Source organism: Festucalex cinctus, chromosome 1, assembly GCF_051991245.1.
Source record: "Festucalex cinctus isolate MCC-2025b chromosome 1, RoL_Fcin_1.0, whole genome shotgun sequence".
NCBI lineage: Eukaryota > Metazoa > Chordata > Actinopteri > Syngnathiformes > Syngnathidae > Festucalex > Festucalex cinctus.
Genome location: NC_135411.1, coordinates 22511513 through 22530830, shown reverse-complemented (window position 1 = coordinate 22530830; position 19318 = coordinate 22511513). Strand labels below are relative to the sequence as shown.

Genomic DNA, 19318 nt, shown 5'->3' with positions numbered 1-19318 from the left:
ACTCATGATAGAAATCTTTTCTAAATTTCATGTTGCTAAGTAAAATTGGCTTGTGGTGAATTTTCTAAACATTGCTGGTGATCCTACGAATCTGAACTTTTCATCAAAATGACCCAAAAATGGCCACTGTGACCCAAAAGTTTTTTTTGTCAGGAGTCTAGAAATGCCTTACATGCCAGATACATTTCATGTTTCATAATGAAACTGGCTTTGGCAGCTGAATTTCTAAAAGATCCCGTGGATGCTACTAATTTTTACCAACCTGAGGCTAATGACTTTTTCAAATCCATTTTTTGTGGGTCTACTCATGCCTATACCAAATTTTAATTTCGAATGTCATGTTTTGGGGTCATTTTTGTTGACAATCTAGTGCCTCCCACCAGAAAATCAATCGAGGAGAGAGGAAAAATGGAACGGCCACTGCCTGAGGTAATTTCATGGAAATGTCTACTAAAGATGACATCCTGTCATTGATGCGGGTCAAATATTAACAATCTGGGCCCAGTTGTTCAATTCTCGGTTATTTTAACCACTGTTTAACCCCTAACTGCCGGTTAAATTCTTAACCCGCCGTTAACTAACCGGCCGTTAAATATGTTTTGTTCAAAACATGGTTAGTCACGCCGTTTGTTAACGGCACCGTCAAAGTTAACCATGTCGTTTATGTCACTGGTTAGCACCGATATATCCCACAATTCCTCTTTTTGTTTACTTCCGGGTTGGCGAAAGCAATGGATACTTTCCAAATGACCGCTGGCACTCAATGGAAAAAAAAGAAGCCGGAAGTTTTCTGCTGACGAAGAAAACCTTAAACAATCAATGGTTGAAGTAATTTAGGAGTTTTCGTAACATTATTTATTTATTAATTTATTTTTAATTCATAATGTATTTTTGTTTTCTCTGTCCATTTTTAGAACTTGTCTTAAAAAACACATTGTTATTCTTTCTCTTTTGAGTCAGCATGAGACTTGAAATTTTATTACTGCTAAGAGTGTGCTTAACTCTTCATAAGAATATTCACCAACGTCAAAGTCAAGCCCTCAATAGACTCTTTTTCTTGCGCTCAGCGGGCATCATGAAGGCAGCATTAGCCACGAAACAGAGTTAACCACACTGTTAAAAAGTTAACGGTGGTCCTTAGGTGTGTTAAATTTCACGGAAAGGTAACAGCCGGTTAAAGTTAACAGAATTTTGAACAAGATAACAGTGCCGTTAAACTTAATGTTCGGTTAAATCTACTTAACCAATGGTTAAAGCTATAACCAAGTTTTGAACAACTGGGCCCTGCACGGCAAAATGATCACGAACACAAAAGATGTGCACTATATGCTTCGTGTTTCAAGTGTGATTACACCTTGGCATATGGTGAGTGTTCTCTCCCTGTCACCTCTCCCTCCTGGTGTGCAGCGCATATTTGCCTTTTGATGGCGTATAGGTTGGATGAATCCATACTGCAGTCACATCAGATACATATTTGATTTAACAGTCCATCCGCATGCAAAAGAAGCACGAGTTGGATTTGGAAAAATCCAATCATACTTTTACTGTTTACATTGCATGAAAAAAAACACGGGTATGGGTATAAAAAATCAGAATTGACCTACAGTATGAATAATAGCCTTAGATCACTTGCTACCAAATTTGAGACACATATGCTAAACTGACTGGCAGTGCCAGGTTGGGAAACATTTGACCAAAACTAAACTCTTTTGTCATTGCCTTGCGGGTTGAGCATGCCAGTGAAGTAAAAAGGTTCCTTGGCACCACTTTCTGGCAGAAATTCAAATCTTCACGATAGGTCTACTTTAAAGTCTTGCGAGATTTGATAGGTTGCTTTTATTGCAACGTATCAGATTGGCACATTGCGCTTGGAATGTGTCAAGGTTACACTTTGTCGACTTTCTATTGTAACGACGTGACGCGCCAAAGGTATTTTTATGGTCTGCTCTATCGTGTCTAGCCTGTGTTCTGACTAGATTTCATCTGCTCATGGGCCAACAGATTGACAGACTCGTAATCGTCTTCAAGTTTATATATATATATTTAAAAACAAAAAACAAAACATAACATCACATCATAACCACACCTTGTCGTTTAATTTTACATGAAGGTGCACTCCAGATTTGCCTCCCATTGGCCATGGCGCAACAAGGTAAGCCCCGAGCCCTCCTCCCCTTGCTGCACACTGAAATCTGACACCGGTGACATCACACAGTGGGTTTGGCTTCTCCCGTGCCATTGCCTAGCACCCTCTCAGTGTGTGAACAAGCTCTGCTCTCTGAAGGATCGTTCCTCAACGCGACACTGCTCCCCGGCTGGAAGAAGACCACTTTATATTTCTTCCCATTTTGTGGAATAATAGAAGAGCACCTTGAAGAATTATTTGAGGGATAATCCTTTTTTTGGGTACCATTGGATTGCCTTTCCCAGGATTAGAACATACTTCCCTCTGGAATAAGTGCCGGAAAGTGAAAAGGAATAAAAACGAGATTTATTTGGAATTGACATGAATGGGTAAGTGGAACATTAACAGTGAATTTCTGTATAAGTGGGTTCTTACTGGAAGAAGATATGGTGCAGGTGATTTTTGGGGGAACTATTGCTGCATGGCTCAACTGTTATCAGAAAAGTTGCCTCTTTAATCTACAGAATAAAAGTAACAAACTAAATTGATGTGTCACACTTGAACGGTCAGGTATTTTCTTCCTTAAGTCTTTTTGTGGGCTTCCCTTTTGTCCTTGCTCACTCTTGCTTGTTAAGCCAAAACAATAGTTTAACCTCGTCTTAGTTTAGCTCTATTGGCTGGCTCTCTGGCAAATTGCCCCGTCTGCCGCGAGCCCTCCCCAAACTTATTCAAGAGGACTTTGAATAGACGGGGCCATAGAATGTCCCCTAGCTACCGCTGCTAAGGTGAGGCACCCTGCCGTTTCTTCCGCGCTCGGGCCTACGCCGGGGCCAAACAACCTGCTTTTCCAGTTGCCTTTATCTCCCCGGGCAATCTGGAGGCTAGAATTTCAACGACAAGAATTCCAGTCCGAGTGGGACATGGGGAGACTTTGAAATCCCAGATAATTGCAGGGGGGCAACACTCGAAAGCCACAAATTTTGCTTTTGAGAACTGTTGAGGCCTCTGAGGATAAACTTTGTGCAAAGCCTTAACGCCTCATATTGTTATGTTATGGAAAGGGCTCTAATAACTAAATGTAAACATGGTAGTCTTTTGTAAAGGTATAGCCTTTTCTATTTGCAGAGATGGGGGTGCTGGGATGCCATAAATTTTGCTTGCAGGAGCCATTTGGGTCCGTAAATTATAGCTTTCACCCAAGACTACCCTATTCGTGTTATATTTTAAGAAATGGGCTCTAATAGCTACATGTAAACATGAGAACTTTTTAGACGACGTTGGCCTTTTTTAGTTGCAAACAACGGGATTTCTTGAAAGCCAGACAATTTGCTTTTGGGAGATGTTGGTGCCTCAGTCTCAAAACCTTGTATGTTGTTTTATTTTAATTAACTTGATGTAATAACCACATGTAAACATGAGAATGACTTTGGACGGTGTTAGCCGTTTCTCGTTTGATGTTGATGGGATTGCTCATGAGCCACAGATTTTACTTTTGGGAACCTGTCTTCAGATCCTCAAAGTATAATCTTCACTTAAAGCCCGCCCCTTTTTATTGTTGTAATTTAAGCAACAGGCTATTGCGAAAAAGTTATTTGTCAGCATTCTCGAGACACTATGGCCACTTTGCGTTTGGGAAGTGCTCAAGAAATAATTGCTGTATTTGTGAAATGCAGGGTAAAATGACATAAAATGTGTCTATTGGTGAAAACATGGGTAAACTATGACCTTGAGGCACAACCCCCCCCCCCCCCCCCCCAACAACCACAAGATGGCCGTTAGAATGTCTGTTGAGCTGTTTAAACAAAGAAGACAAAAAGCTACGGCCATTTATTTAAACAAAGCCAATTCCTGTCCACCCCGGGCTGACCTTCAGGTCACCCCCAACCCACCCCCCACCTCCTCCGTGCCGGTCAGTGACACTTCACACTGTTTTTTACAACTATTCCTCGGTCAGGCATTAGTAATGCTGCGGGGAGCCACCAGATACATCCAGGACAGGATCCGAGGAAGTGACTCCTTATCTTTATTAGATCTGGTGCAAGTAAATATCCCTTTTCTGACTTGAAGGCCTTCCTTTGGAATGAGACATACTCTGTCTCATAGGCAATCTGTCAATTGTCTTGCCCGTAGGATTCCTCAAAAGTAATTATGGATGAGAGTCCATGGATTTTTCTATTCAACGTGATTTCTAATCACGGGTGATTTGGGTAGATGTTTAATGGCCTATTAATGCATGATGGATTTACCGAAGCGCCCTCGTCCCATTGGGACACAAGAGACGGTTGTTTTATTAGAATCACAGATTGATGTTTGAAGACCAAAAAAAATATCAATATATTTTTGTCTGTTATGATACAGTACAGTACAGACGCGGGCACCCAATATTGTGATATATAGCTGTATCATAATATAAATATCACTAAAATATTTTCTGTTTTTTTGTTTTAACTTTTTTTCAAATGCACAAAATAAAAATGAACTATTGCAAAAATAAAATACTGTAAAAACAATTGAGAAATAATACACAAATGTGAAAAAATATGAAAATAAACAAATGTTAGACAAAATATTAATGTTAAAAAATATTTGAAAAATATACTTTGGTAAGCTTTGGGGGGAAAATAGTTCAGAAAACAAAACATTATCAAGATTAAATTTGTTGATTTAAAAAAATATATATATATATTTAAAAATATACTTTCCTGTAGGTTGTCAGAAAACCATAAATAAATATTCTGGAATATATTTATGCGAAAAGTGTTAAAAAGAAAATAAATCACAATTTTTAAACAAAAAATATCAAAAATCACAGATGAAAAATGCAAAACAGTTACACCAAGACAAAAATAACATTAGAAATAACATTAGAGAAAAAAATATTAGAATATAATATACAAATCTGTTTAAAAAAATCGAGCATATTAGTAAACAGTACGTAACAACAACAACTTTTAAACATGACATTTTTGGCCGACACTAAAAGCACGTTTTATAGCATTGTTTGTCCTCCGTTGACAAAATGGCCGTCTTCATTAGTTGGCAAAGGTAAAAGCGGCTGTATCTTATATGTTTCTATATTGAAATGCAATTAATTACAGCAGCTGTAATTAATTAGATTTTTTTTTTTAATGGAATCCCACCACTGTGAATTCCTCTGAAATTCCCACCCCTAATTTACAGCGCTTAAAATGAGTCCAAGGCTTTGATGTCGACCAGCCTTGTTTGTGATCGCCTCAAAGAAGTCAAAGTTGTTTGGTTTTTGCGCCAGGAATTAAACTGCCCGCCGGCGACAAGGTCAAAAGTATCTGCTTTGTGATGACGAGGCCTAATTGCTAGTCCCTCCGCGCTGCGCTAAATAACGTGTTGATGCGGTGAGAGGGGGCTGAACGCGCCAGATAGTCACGCATAATACCCAACTTCAATCAGCCACCACCAACCGCGCGAATGTGTTAGTTGCGTTGATAGTCACTTTCCGGGCACGGTTGTGACATTTTGCTCCTAGCGCGCAGCCTCATTCGTTGTGACGGCTGCTGGGATGAGATGTATGAAGGGGGAGAAGGGAAAAAAAATTCTGCTTTACCACTAAGATCACTCCAAGAAATAGCAGGGAGTTCATACAGTACGGAAGTACAGTCCAAAGGAGGTCTGTTCTATATGTTGACATTTAGACAGTTGCTGAAAAGCACAGAAATGCCTTTGGACAAGAGGATAATGGAAGATTTATTTCAAGAGAGACAGTAGTGTGTATTACGGTATATATTTTTGACAATATGACTCTCTGATGTAAGCCATTTTTCAGCACTTTAATTTGGTAATCAGTCAAGTGGATTGCAAACAAGCATTTTCAATTCTTTTAATTATCTTCCTGTTACTCCTTTTCAACAACAATTCCATACTTCAAATCTGCATATTTTCTGCCCAGTCATGTTTTGTTAGGGTCTCACCTTTCCTTCAAACCTTAGCGTCTGTCGAAATTTCTAAAAAGGAACACAAATCCGCTTTTTCTGCGGGGATGTTTCACTCCTCTCACAAAACTCATTTCAATCCCATTACCGTACATAGTCATATGAATTGCAGCAGCCTTCCTCTTCGGTGGGCAGCACACATTATTTATAGTTTTTGTACAAGGTTGAGCACATACAGCCAAAATTACTATAGCCTACCCGTCATTATGCATGCGGTGTCACATGGAACATCCATTTCTTGAATAACTGTGATATCTAGGGGTCGGACAAAAAAACGATTGGAACAGATATCGTTCGTCAAGGAGGGCTATAATGACCATATCGGCAGCATACTCCTCAATCGATACAAAATCCGCCGGGAATCCTTAGATACATTGCTTGTAAAGCTGTGGACCGATTATCACTTGGCTATAAATCGGTTGCGTGTGTGAGGCTTTATGGTTTTCATCTTTTATAACAAGAGCAAGTGCTCTGCGCTGTGCTCTACTTGTTTTGTTTACATTTCAGTAGCATCACTAGGGATGTAACGATAAGGGAAATATCGTGATATTAAGCCACAATATCGTCGTCGTCATGTTCACAATATTTAAAAGGAACATCTGTTAAAAAAATCAGATTGATTTCCGTTTGTGCAGTTCTAGCACCCTCTAGTGGCTAGTTTATTAGTGCAATTTAATTTTCATTAGGGATGTTTTGGCCTTCTATATTTAAAATCTATGCTAATTGAAGGGGAATCTAATTTGCTTGTAAAGCGATCAATGTGTGCTTGCATTAGCAAATAAGTGCGTCAATATTGTTATTAGAGATTGTAGGTGGTTTATATGCATTGCCGTTATGTACAAAAGCACAATATTGTGCTTTTTTTTTAGTATGAGCTCTTTTTTTTTTTCCAATATTGTGATCTTTTTTAAATATCGCCAATCTCCCCGCACAATATCGTGATAATTATCGTATTGTGACCTTCATATCGTGCTAATATTGTATCGTGATGTTTGGATATCGTTACATCCCTAAGCATCACTAGTCTACTAGTGCTACTACGGCTACTTGTGTTTTCAGAGAGCCAATAAAGTAGCACTCATAGACGCTTCATTACCCGGATGTTGTACCGGTAAAAATAACGCAACGACACATTACGCACCTTTTTTGGGGGGGCCGTCAACGCCGGGTTTCGCACAGTGTGTGCGAGTCTATTTAAATAATTGATTAAATATATGAAAATATAGAAGACATTATTTAGTTGTTTTAACATGTTTGAAGATACTGTCAGAATTTTTGGTGTTTTATGATTAACATCTACAAGCAACAAATGTCAGCTATATTGTTTTGAACATTGAAATGAATCGTATCGAATCCCAGACTTAATCGAACTGCTCTGCTCTTAAAGATATCGTTTTTCAATTGAATCGCAACCTGTTTTTCAAGATACGTATAAAATCGGCCTCATGTCAGAGATTTAGTTAGCGCCTGACATGACATTTTGTGCTGCTTGCTTCTGGCAGCAAAGTCAAACATACAAAGAATAGATGAAATATATCACACTCAAATATTTTATTTGGGAAGAAAAGACAAATATTGAAACTTTTTCCCAATAAAGGGTGCAAAGAGACTGTTGTGTAAAGTGCATGTAACAAGGCCAATGGCATCATGACTTGCATTGACTTCAATCTAAGTACACATTATTTTGTGTATGTTGCCATTTTCTTTAAAATGTATTTTGTTTTTAGTTAAAGTTTGTGGATGTCTGCAATGGAGTATTTGGCTTTACATTATTTCCGATGGAAAAAATTGCTTTGGTTTTTGTTTGATTTTGTTTGCATGACACTTTTTGGTTGGTATTAATTATGATAAGTAAAACTATACTTAATAGAAAACATAAATCCACGTAGTCAGTAGAAAATATAAAACCATCGTGCCATTTCTTGAATTATTGCGATATCCTGAAATGTTAAAACTGCTGTGTTTTTTTCCCCCTGTAGGCTGCTTTCCAGTTCATGTTGCTAAACCAAATAAAAATGGAAAAGGCGTCTTGATTTATGCGTCGCTTGGTTCTGGCAGCATAGTCTCTTTTGGCAGATTTATGCCACCGCTTCCCGACACCCCTCGTTTGTGCCCGGGCCCTCCCAATTTCTCCAAATGTCGGGTGTCGACTCTACGTTCTGCTTGATTACTTTATCAGCTCCCGCTGTCGCCGCTTCGGCGAGTTATGACCTCATTTTCATCGGCCCAGCGTAGCGCAACAAAACATGACAGAGTCTGACTATCATTAAAATGTTACTGTATGTAATAGCGACCCATTTCTAGCCTCGCATTTTGAGACATTTTGCGTTTTCCCTATTGCTTTTCTGCTTGACTATGAAGTCCCTGGCTTGTTTTAGGAAGATGGATGGACGTTGGTTTCATTAGCACGCCTGACTTATTTATAGACTGTGCACTGCTTTTTTGCTCGCTGTGGGCCCTGCAAAGGATGCTGGAGGCTGATGAGACATTCCTGCGTCTGAGAGGTATTCTCCATGGAGGCTAGGGCAGGAAAGGGTGACAAGGCAAGAACTACAGTGGATAGAAAGAAGTCTTCACACCCCTCTTTAGATGCCAGGTATTTGTGTTTGAAAGAAATGAGACAAAGATAAATAAACAAAACACAACAGTTCATTATGAACTCATTTTATGCCAGCCATTTGCACTGATTTCAACCCGAGACTGTCAGTGATTTTAGGACATTTTGACAGATTTTTCAAGCCCCGCAAAATATTGTGTCATATCGTTATTTTTACCAGTGCCAATGCACGGAACACACATTGACGTAAACCCTGAAATGCAGTGAATGAATGAATGGAAATGCATGTGCATTGTGCAGTCCAAAGTGGTATGTGTGTGCACAATGCAATAACTATGGGGTGTGAAAAAGGGGGTGACCGTCAACTAGGGTTGGGTGGTATTAAGATTTTGACACTGTTTCACCGTCTCCTCATCACACGGTAATATCGTCACATTTTTCCTCTTTAGTTTTCTGGGTGTTACATTTTGTGATTTGGGTGCTCCATGGTTGCAATGGCAATGATTTTTTTCTCCGTTTTCTAAGCTTTACCATACAAACAACACAAAACCCAAAAATATATATATTAGTGACAGTCACTGTTATTAAAGGCTGAACTGTGTGGCTCGGGACACATGACGTGTGAAAGCCCAACCTGTTGCGGCAACGAACGAACAGTGAGGAAAGAAAACAAAACGGGTCGTTCGTTATGTCCCGTTATGTTATTATACATGCCTACCTGTGGTGTTTTTATTTTCTGATCTGTCGCTGAGTCTGTCCAGATGGTCATCGTCTCCCTGAATGACGGGTTCGCGATAATAGGCAGCGCTTTCTTTTCTGGCTCGCTCCTTCACATTGGTCCGCCAGGGCCCCGCGCGTCGGCATCGCGCAATTACCGTCTTCGTGCACTGTTTGCATATTGCCGCATCAACATCTACCAGCTCGCTTTTTTTAAATCGGGCCTGAAGCCAAAATACTGCCAAATTGCAGAAGTGGCGCCTTGTTTTTTTTTTTTTTCGCAACAGATGTAGTTGCTTCGCGAGCTGCTACGCTCCATCTTGTCTTTAGTCGTTCCGGTTTATGGGCTGTCACATGACTGTCACATGACTAATTATTAGGGACGTTCGATACCACTTTTTTTTCAGACCGATACGATACCGATACTCAGATCTTCAGTACTCACCGATGCCGATACCAACTGCCGATACCAGTAGTACATTTTGACAAATAAAAAAAATCACTAAAAGATATTTTTAAACAAATATATTTCCTTTAATTTTGACAAAATAAACAGCACAGTCACTCTTCAATAGTCTTAACGCTCAAAATAAAACACAAAAATGCTCTTTTAGTTTAAGATTCACAATTTTGAAGTATTTCCAAACCGGCAAGGAGGACTCACTCACTCTTCCCCCTCTGCCATCGGTCGCTTGTACTCGTCTGCGTCACGAGTACTCGAGTACTTGAAAAAAGGCTGGTATCGGCCCGATACCGATACCTGGTATCGGTACTCGCCTATCCCTACTAATTATTGCTATTAGTTTTAAAAATAGTTATAAGTAAATAGTTATATTAAGTTGAAAACAAGTACATATTTACATTTTCTCTCAAAAAATATATTTATATCATTTTATTTATTTTTTTTAAATGGCGGTATTTAAAGTGACACGTTTCTATTTTAGACACCGCGGGATACCTTATTACCGTATTACCGCCCAACCCTACCGTCAACCACAATGTTGAATACAGTGCCTGTTTTAGAGGAAGGAATGAAACTTATTGCACACAAATGCGACTAGATAAAATTCTTACTCACGCTGAGAAAAAAAAAAGCTCACATTTCCAAATATTTTGGTCGCAGTCTCGAGCCCTGGTTTTGTTTTTTGTTTTTTTAACAAGCCATCAGGAATGTGTAGATTTTTGCTGAACTGAGTCCTGGATGCTCAAAGTTTGAAATCAGGTAGATATTTGTGCCAGAAACATGATCGGCAAATTATTCAGTCATTGTTGTGGGTCATAATTACATACACAGTCATATATCCTCTCTAGGGCATTCAATTTCCGATTCTTGTACTAACTTTATCCAAGTGGTTTGTTTTCTAAGAAATATTTAACTGAAATCCAGTCTTTATTGTTCTTGGCAAAAATGGCAATGTGACATACGATAGATATATTTTATGTAGAAACCACCATGTGCTCAAGACGCAACACTAGTGAAGTACTGTTTGCCCCCCCTGGAACCCTTCTTAGCAGTCCAGACCTACCACCAAATCTTTATCGGGATCTCCCCCTTCTAGCTCTAGAGATTAACGCTTTGCAACCCTGCAGCGGGAATGCTGTCTGCCTGGCAATTTGACGGCTAATCCCCTGCCTCTTCCCCTACAAATCTCTTCCCTGATAAAGGCGTTGCTTCAACATTAGTAAACACGGCAGACTCTGCTTGCCCTACTCGTCCTAACAAGCGCTGCTAGGAAATGGATGTCCTGGATGTGCTCATACAAACGGCGCACGTGGAAACTCCTATGAAGGGTCAAGACGAGAGACATGACATTCATATGAACATTGGATGTGGCTTGTGACCTGAATCTGTTATCTAATGATCACTGCACTACTGCTGGCTGCTCCAGGATGTCGATGACTCGCACAAAAGGATCGCCGTGTCTCAGATCTTACTTCACAAGCTGCCTACATGACCACGGACGGATGGTGTCCTCACAGGAGTTTAACTCTAAGCGTTACCTGATGTCTGTCTTCTGCATGGTTGTTCAGCCTCGGGGATCAAAAGCGACACCTTCGGCCCAAACAAAGCTTGACCAGGATGACGTTTAACCAGTCGGCGGAATGACTTCGTCTTGATGACCGTGATGGTTTTTTGTTTGCTGACCAGACAGGAAGCACTTTTGGTGTCAGGGTGGATCTTGGCAGGGGGGTGGTGAGTGACATGTTCTTTTCCCACGCCACAGCCTCATTGTTCGGCCCAATAATTGTCAAGAGAGCGAGATGACCTGTCAGGAAGAATTGGGTGACATATCTGCTGAACACAGTTCTGAGGTTCGAGGTTAAAATCTAATTTCTGGCCTTCCCGTGTGGAGTTTGCTCGTTCTCCCCTTGCTTGTGTGGGTTTTCTTTGGGTACACCAGCTCTCTCTCATATTACAAAAACATGCATATTATGTTCAATACTTAAATTGTGCACAATGTCAGTGTGAATACTTATTGGCAATTGTCTGTATGCACCCTGCAATTCATGGTGACCAATCCTGGGTGTTCCCTGCCTCTAGTTCACTTAGCTGGGATGCATTTGTAGAATGACCCATTCAAATAGACAGCTGCGAGAGGTTTGCAAGCTGGAGCTGGTGTTAGATGAAGCCCTTATGCCTTATGAAGCTAGACATATTTTGATCTATTGATCAGTCTGTATTCTAAATGTATTGAGTCCAGGCTTCAAAACAATCAAGCCCACACAAAAGTACGTTTTTTTTTATGATCGTTAGTAGACTTCAGGGGAGTGTTTGTCCTGACATTTGAGGTTGCTAGTTAACAATGTCGTGAAATGAAGAACAACTTTGCTGTAGTGTAAAATCATGCACGTCATGAGAAAGCATGCACAGTGACTGCTTTACTTTGAACTGTTTTTTTTTCCCCCCATTCAAATATGTATTGTATTGTGTGGTAGGCTACTGCGCATTTCAACTGATGTTAATTCAGGCTATGTCACACTTATGTTGAGTTGTAATAATAACTTGTAGTAACTAACACAGTACATTTTTAATTTGTTTATGTGAGGTCTGAAAACGAGTTAGTTCCATTGACAATGAGCTCCAGTCGGTAAAAATTTCACAGCCAAGCCACAACTAATCCTAGGAGGGGAATATCCTGGAGTTGCCCGCCCGTCTTGACTGTGTATATGTGTGCGTGTTTCTTGTTAGGCGAGCAGCAGAACAGTGATTCTACAATGGGTAACAGTGGTAATTGATAGTCTGGAGGTTGTTTGGACGGCAGGTAAATCCTATCTGCAGCTGCACTGCTGAGCGAGTGAGTGGATGGGGGTACTGTGAGGGTATAAATAAGTCTTCCAAGGTCTGAGTATTTGAAAATAACCAGTCGAACAGCGGGTGGGGGCTAAGTGGAGCAGATAGCATATCTGTTGATAGACAGGTTGAAGGGTGGCCAATATTTCACATGGTGGCTGATTCCTTATCATATCCGATAGCGGGCACATGTAAATCTGAAGAATTTCTTGATGTCAACTTGAGCAACATATTTGTGGTTTTGCCACTTTTAAGTGACTTCCTTTAACTAGAGCGTCAAATCCAGTCGTGATTTGTAAATGGAGATGATGTTGAGGGAAAAAAAAGGGAGAGAGACAGGATGGTGTGGTGAAAAAGAAAGATTGGTCCCAGTGAGAGATTCGTACGTAGTAATGAGGCCATCGTTGGAGTGTGGGTCATCGCGCTGCGACTCCGGCTTGTCATTATAATGGACCTTGCTAGTCAGCTGGCAATCGATCGGAGCGCTCGCCTGTTGTTCCTCACTCTTCCTTCCTGTCAGGGCTGCCACCTCGAGAGAGGCAGGATGAAGCATAATCTTTTCCCCGACGACAGATTCCATGTCCAGATATGACCTCATTACCTGCAAGGTAGTCTGAGGTGATGTGCGACTGGCACAAAGTCCAACATCCGACTTCTGGTGTGGTAACCACAACCGGCTCTGAAGTAATAGCATAATTTAATATGAAGACGATGCAATGTGGTTAGCGCATTTACTTCATAGGTAGAAGACCCTGGTTAATATCTCCGTTGGAACATCTTGCCGCAAAGACAGACGATCGAGGCTCCAGATCACAAAAGAGATCTCGCTAATGCGAATTTCTGCCACATTTCAATACAATTTAAATGATATTAAATAGTCCATTGTTGTGAATGTGAATGGTGGTTTGTCAATAAATGCCCTGATTGACTGGCGAGCAGTTCTGAATGACCCTCACTGACCCTTTCAGCAGAAATCCAGCTCACTGATGACTAGGAATGTCACGATACCAGAAATTTAGTAGTCGATGCCGATACCATTGAAATTCCATGATTCTCGATGCCATTTCAATGCCACGGAAAAAATAGAAAATAAATAATAAATCCCATGTACTTCAACATACACTCCTTTATTAGAAGTGAACAAACAACAATACCGTGTGCTTAAACAGAACAATTGGCAATTTGTGCATCCAGGAATGTAAAAAACTGATGTTTTAAGTAGCTCTGATTATCACAGCAAACAAATGTGTTTCTTTCAAATGTGTATTTATTTTCTATATGAAATGGCTAATAGATAGTTAAACAAAATAAAAAGTTAATTTTTAAATTAATACAGAACTACAACTGGTTTATCTGGAAAAACAAAACATTCGTGTATTATGCAACAGGAATGCATTTATTCAACCCTAAGTGTAATAGTGCATGAGGATGAAGTAGGTGAACATTTGGTAAAATTATATGCGTTATTTGTCAACCTTAATTAAAAACAATTGAAATCAAGTAAATAGACAAAACTGGTATTGCAGTAACCCTTGTGGGTGTGTGGGTGTGGTTATGTTGTTTTCCGTGGTCTGGACTGGCTGTGAAGGCAGCACAGACTTGAAAATAATAATATAAATAAATAAATAAATATATAAGCTGCTCACATTAGCGTGCTGTGTTGTGGCTTGGTTACAGCCGACAGTAACTGGAATGAAAGAGTTAGTTCACTGCTTGGCTTGATCATTTCACAAATGCTTCTGTATTAATGCTTTGACTGCACTGGGCATAGTAGAGATTTCTCTGAAAATTTAACAGTAAAAAATAAAATAACATGATATGCATCCTTGAAAACCCCCACCCCGAACTGCGGTAAGACTTACGTGTAGTGTTAGTCCATTCTTGTCAATCAGGCTGTGGCCATTTGGGAGGATGCAACGTGGCTCCAAATGTGCTATTAACTTGCAAAAAACAACACCCCAAAAAAACAGGTCGGCTACAAAAAACGGCTGCTTGTCTAGCGCTATGAATGTCATAACTTTGGCGTTAATGGCTTTAGATTTGTTGTTGCTGCCTTGTTAGCTTAGCTCCCTTAGCGTAGCAACATTAGCTGCTGCAGCTGTGCCTCCTTCACGTTCGTTCAAAACGGCTTTGATGACTATGAGGACAAATGATATGAAAATGGTTGGACTACGTACTACAGTGTCATTATCCCACTTTCAGAAAACATACACTTCACTTCATTTGATGAATCTAAACTGTTCATAGGTGTGATTGTGAGATATCTTTCTTTGTGCCTCTGTGATTTGCTATTCACCAGAATAGACTCCAGCTCATCTTAAATCGGATGTGCTGTGAGAAATATGTCTATTCTCCATTCATGTTGGCTTACAGTACTTTGGTGTCCCCTCGAAAGAGTCCCTTCCTGTCCAAATAGTGTCAAACTAAATCGATTAGGATTAGGTATAAGTACATCCTCCTTGAAGTTAATTGCTCTGTGGCACATTAATAGTGATTTAAGGCAGACTGAAACTCGATCTTGTTTGATGAGTCTGGAATACATAGAAAGTCCGAACGACTCCTGCACTCGACTCGTTTACATTTTAAATCCCCTGGCCTCTGGAGAGCGGTGGGTGATATATGGTCCCATCTGCTCCGACAGACCGGCTTGCAGCTCTGACCGACAGAAAAAGACAGAGCGGGAGTAATTGACCCACAGAAGCAAAGTTTAGGCGGCAAAGAAACAACCAAAGACAGAACAGAGCTTGTTAGATGGATGGCATGGCAAAGAGCTAATGTTAAAATGGTTTTGCTTTTCTGGTAGCCGTCGCAGCACACAAATCCACCTCTATAAATACACCGTAATTCTTTGCCCTAGAGTCCATCACATACAAGTATCTGTTTCTCCCCTAGTCCAAACAATTGTTCTCCGCAGTATCCTTGGATTTGAGACACATTTCCACCACAGTACAGCATATATCGCCAGGGTAAATAGACTTTGATTCGTGTATGGTAAACCTCGATCCGGGTGTGTAGGCACTCAGGCGGCACGTGAATAGCAGCTCCTTTTTACGTTACCCACATTTTCCCGTCTTTTTTTCAGTGTCACTGTATAACAGCTACTACAAATATGGAATACGGGGACAAACTCAACCCCACTCTTTTCCAGAAGTCGGCACAGTTCACTTCCTCAGGGTACGATAAACTTTGATCAAGTTTTGGAGGCTTGATGGCCCCTTTTATACGGCATTCCCACATTTATTTCCTGTATGAATGTCACCAAAACAGAAAAAGAGAAAACTCAACCTGCCAATTCTTCTGACGTCTGAGGTACAATCAAAACCAGGACGTCTCTGTGTAAAACGGTTCCACAACAGTGTCAGGGTGCAAAGTTAACACATGACACTTAGTTTTCATGTAATAATATTGTGATGCTGTTTCATGTGTGAAAATGCACACGGTTGCAGTAATATCACATAAACCTCTGCTACAGTGTTTTGTTCACTCAACATTGAATCACATACAATTCTCATTGTGAGGAATAAGCGGTTCAAAAAATGGATGGATGGATGCTGTTTCAACATAGTTTCTTGTAAATTAAAACAAGTCTTTATGTCTAGACAGCGGTGAAAGAATGTGAGTATTCAAAGCTACAATTGCATGTCCCCATCATTGTAGTCAGTGGTTGTGTGTTAATATAACTTTGGAGTACCATTGTGTTTGAAATAGCACAAGAGATTTTTTTTTTTCCTCTCCTGAAATGGAAACAAATTGTTTCCCATGAAATTCTTTTGTGCCAAATGAACCCATCCAACTGGTGACCCAAAAGGGGTTTGGTGATGAGGACCGCTAGTCAAAATTTGCATGTACTGTAAATTGCGTGTGTTTGCGTGCGTGCGTGCGTGCGTGCGTGTACGTGTGGTCACCACAAAACATTCCTCAATAATAACCGTATTTATTTATTGATTGAATTTTTATTTTATTTTATGATCTGTTCTCATTGCTGCTGGACATGTAAATTTCCCAGAGGGAGCCATCCCAAATGGATCAATAAAGTCAAGTCTAAGTCTAAGTCTAAGTTTGATAAAGGGTAAATCTAGAAGAAAATATTTGTTTTACAATATGTTCTATGCTCCCCCAATAGTCTAAACACAATATTCTGATTATTATTGTGTTTATCGAGTATGAATTAAGCAGAAAAATCCACTTGCATTTATCCATCTCAGGGGGCGGCCTTTAACTGCCACTTGACTTGCTGGCAACTGAAAATGACATCCACAGTTTTATTGTTAATCAACTTTGAAACTAGACTATCTTGATGAATTTTGAAGACCCACAAAATATTGTGTTTACATACGTCCCACACACCCCTACATGGGGGGCTGGCAAAAAAACAAACAACAAAAAAATAGTTCTGTAAGAACACATAAGTTCCATGGACTCCTACATGGGGGACTGGCAAAAAATAAATGAAATCCTAGCGACCCACCAGCCCTATAAAGCACTGGGGGAAACGCTGCACAAGTTGCTCCCATTAAATGGGCTAACCTAATCTGTTGTAGTTTACAGAACAATTTGGGTACAGTACTGTACAGTAGTGAAGATGTTCTTGTTGAGGAAAATGATCCTATCTGCCTGTTCAGGCAATGTGCCTCCAATGTTGTGGACACATTTGTGTCTATTGCTGTAGATGAGAACGCACGCTCAGTGTAAAAAAAACAACAAAAAAACATATGTATGTTAGCTGGTGATTTTCATTTGAGTTGACCCACTGTGTACTAATGGACCTCAATTTTGGTGCTTATCATACACAGATCGTGACGTCCCTACATACTTTAGCTACACATGCCACCAAATCCAATATTGCCCTTCAGCAGTCCCTTCCATTGATCTAAATTTTTCTTCCCTGCAGGCCTCTGACATTTTAAAAGTATAGAAATAGTATTGGAAAAGAGTAAAAGTAACAGCTTGCACACTGCAGGGCTCCAACGTTGCTTATTTATCGCGCCGCTACAACACTGAGCTGGGCTGCTCTTTAAAAAAAAAAAAAGAGGCGATCGTTATCTGTCTCTCCATCTCTTATTTCATTTGAAAGTATCGCCAAACAATTACAACTGGGGAAAAAAAAAAGTTACTGTCACACATACCCTGGAATTGGGTCCCTGCTGGCCAAAGAGCTCCACTCTACAGGCCGTTACAGTCCCTAATCTGGCTTGACACCAAGCTGATTTACAATACCCCCAACCCTAAGCGCTGGCTGACTGGAGGTAATTGATTTAGAACAGTGCAGACACCCTCTGAATTGTATGAAACCCTCAAATGCACCCCCCCAAACATTCCCCCCCATCTATGCGCTTGTGCAAAGTTGGGGGTTTAATGTTCTCACCTCGTTGCCACCTATTGAATAGAAGTTGCACGCTGGTGAGTAAACAATAACGTTCACTCATTTCAATTATGCCGTGCATTTTAATTATCCTGTTATGTTTGTTTTTTTGTTGTTGTTGTTGTTTTTGTTTTTGGATACACCAAACATTGTTTGCCAATGTGACTTGAATTTCACAAAAAAAAATCATTTAAAAATCAATGCAACAAATATGTTTAAAAAAAAAAAGAACAGAAACAAAAATAAGGCAATAATACTTTTTTTTTTTTTTTATTACCTATTTAATTGATTTTGAAACGTAATGTAATATAACAGGGCGGTTAAGGAAAGCAGCCATGTACTACTGGATTTAACCTTCCTGTTATTGCTTCTTTGGTACATCAAAAATAGACATTGCTCATGTGACCCACTGCAATTATTTTCATTCAGAAAAGTTCATTTAAAAAAAATAATTGAAAAGAAACTAAAAAAACAACAACAATCTTTTCTTTTTCCACTAATGACCCTAAATATGTCCCTTGATTTTTTATTTTTTTTAATTTTTTTTTAACATAACATAATATGTCAGTTACCTCCAATAGAGCAGGAAGGTTTAAGCTGCCACTATGCACTGCTTGATTTAAACCTCACTTTTTTTTCTCTTTTTCTTCCCATTCTCGGGTCAGTGCTGCGTGTTGTCAAAAAACTACAAACAAATAAATAGAGAATAACAAGGAGAAAAAGACAAAAATATGGCCATGTTCAATTATCTTTTTTTTTTTTTAATTGGTATTTTTATTTTAGTTTTTTTACTCTAATTGGTCAATTTGACCTGCAATATAATTGGAAGGCTAAAGCATACATATTTTATTATAGTTCGGAAATGGCATGTTTTGATTGACCTAATTAGGATTATGTTGCCACCGTAGGAACAGAGCTCTGTCAAACAGAGACCCCCTGCACTTCAATTACCCAAACGACAGGTTGCATTTCTACCCCATCATTTTCATGGACAATCTTTAAAAATATGTGTAAGGGGGATGGGAGATGTTTCTAGAAATGTTCTGAACTCCCTTGTATCACAGCGTGGAGAACATGCAACTGCCGGAGCCAAAAATCAAACCACAGATCTCTGAACAATAAGGCAGATGTACTAACCACTGATTGCTAAACTAGTTGTGACCAATTGTTACCGGTCCAAAAAACTCCCCAGCAAGAATCACAACCCAACCCACATTTTTACTGGTTTTAGAAGCGTCGACATGTAAACAAAGAGCCAAAGCGACGCAGTTTTTCCTCCATTTTCAGTTGTCTGGTCTAA

The 19318-nt window shown here is 39.8% G+C and overlaps 2 protein-coding genes across 16 annotated transcripts in view; one reads left to right on the top strand and one right to left on the bottom strand.

Annotated features, from left to right (window-relative positions):
* The window catches only part of ptprfb (protein tyrosine phosphatase receptor type Fb), a 273163-nt gene that overhangs the window by 61999 nt on the left and 191846 nt on the right, over positions 1–19318 (top strand). Inside the window, exon 1 of one of the 15 annotated variants that reach the window (XM_077523581.1) lies at positions 2258–2514. The exons of the other annotated variants lie outside the window; for them this stretch is intronic. The gene's annotated coding sequence lies outside the window, so the exon portion shown is untranslated. Of the gene's footprint in view, positions 1–2257; positions 2515–19318 lie in introns of those variants that run through there. 15 annotated transcript variants of the gene reach the window in all.
* Positions 199–19318, bottom strand: part of LOC144020339 (ras-related protein Rab-8A-like) — a 316622-nt gene continuing 297502 nt past the window's right edge. Inside the window, exon 9 of the transcript XR_013283856.1 lies at positions 199–208. The gene's annotated coding sequence lies outside the window, so the exon portion shown is untranslated. The remainder of the gene's footprint in view (positions 209–19318) is intronic.